Source organism: Cololabis saira, unplaced genomic scaffold, assembly GCF_033807715.1.
Source record: "Cololabis saira isolate AMF1-May2022 unplaced genomic scaffold, fColSai1.1 scf390, whole genome shotgun sequence".
Classification (NCBI taxonomy): domain Eukaryota; kingdom Metazoa; phylum Chordata; class Actinopteri; order Beloniformes; family Belonidae; genus Cololabis; species Cololabis saira.
Window position 1 is genome coordinate 1,692 of NW_026906554.1, and position 1,576 is coordinate 3,267.

The 1,576-nt window shown below is 42.8% G+C and overlaps 1 non-coding gene across 1 annotated transcript; it reads right to left on the reverse strand.

Annotated features, from left to right (window-relative positions):
* Positions 1 to 271: 271 nt before the first annotated feature.
* Positions 272 to 343, reverse strand: trnap-ugg (transfer RNA proline (anticodon UGG)). Its single transcript has one exon. It is a non-coding gene; the product is annotated as a tRNA-Pro (tRNA).
* Positions 344 to 1,576: the final 1,233 nt, after the last annotated feature.

Below are 1,576 nucleotides of genomic sequence, written 5' to 3' on the forward strand. Positions count from 1 at the left end.
ACTCCTAACATTAAAACTGTGTTTTGATGTTCTCCAGTCAAGTTTCCACATCCCAGCACTAAGACAGTTCTAGTTCAAGTCCGTAATGACATCTGCTCCAATACGGATAGTGGCAACATTTCAATCGTGGTCTCACAGTGCTGCATTTCACATGGTTGACCATAATACCTTGATAGACAGGTTGAAGAACTTGGTGGGACTTTCCGGCTTGGTTGAAGTCCTATGAGTTTTGCTACTTGGTGGAGAAAACTACAACTTACATAAGTCACTGGGGCTCGTCCGGGAATTGAACCCGGGACCTCTCGCACCCAAAGCGAGAATCATACTACTAGACCAACGAGCCACAAAACTCATAACTAGCAACACATAAAATGTTTTTGGAAACAACATCAATTCGATGACTGACTGCATTGCAGACACAGGATATATTCCACCTTTTTGTCCAATGAGAGAAACCTGGACACAATTCTCTCTAATTACTCATAGGAACCTGGCTGACATCATACACCACCTGAATTCCACCACTTGCTGCCTTGATACTCTGGCAACAGGGTTTTTTAAGAGTGTTGCACATTGTATGGCCTCAGAGCTTTCAGACGTTTTGAATAAGTCTCAGCGTTCAGGTATTGTTCCTCTGTGCCAGTCTAGAGAGTCACCTATGAACAGCTATAGGCCCGTATAAAACCTCGCCTTTCTTAGTAAAATCATGGAAGAAGCTATTTTTCAACGTGTGTACAAACTCCTAACATTAAATAACTGTTTTGATGTTCTCCAGTCAAGTTTCCACATCCCAGCACTAAGACAGTTCTAGTTCACGTCCGTAATGACATCTGCTCCAATACGGATAGTGGCAACAATTCAATCGTGGTTTCACAGTGCTGCATTTGACATGGTTGACCATAATACCCTGATAGACCGGTTGAAGAATTTGGTGGGACTTTCGGGCCTGGTTGAAGTCCTATGAGTTTTGCTACTTGGTGGAGAAAACTACAACTTACATAAGTCACTGGGGCTCGTCCGGGAATTGCACCCAGGACCTCTCGCACCCTAAGCGAGAATCATACTACTAGACCAACGAGCCACAAAACTCATAACTAGCAACACATAAAATGTTTTTCTAAATTAAAACACCAAAGACCCATGTCACATCATCATCAACATTTAGAAACTCAAGTAGGGCTGTTGACATGTGAGTGTGACTGTGAGACTGTGTTAGATTGGGACCATCTCCATAGAAAACAACATCAATTCGATGACTGACTGCATTGCAGAGTACACTAATTTCTGTGACAAAGTTGAGAAAATCAGACAGTCAGTCAGTGTTTCACTGGTAGACACAGGATATATTCCACCTCTGTGTCCAATGAGAGAAACCTGGACACAATTGTCTCTAATTACTCATAGGAACCTGGCTGACATCATACACCACCAGAATTCCACCACTTGCTGCCTTGATACTCTGGCAACAGGGTTTTTTAAGAGTGTTGCACATTGTATGGCCTCAGAGCTTTCCAACGTTTTGAATAAGTCTCAGCTTTCAGGTATTGTTCCTCTGTGCTAGTCTAGAGAGTCACTT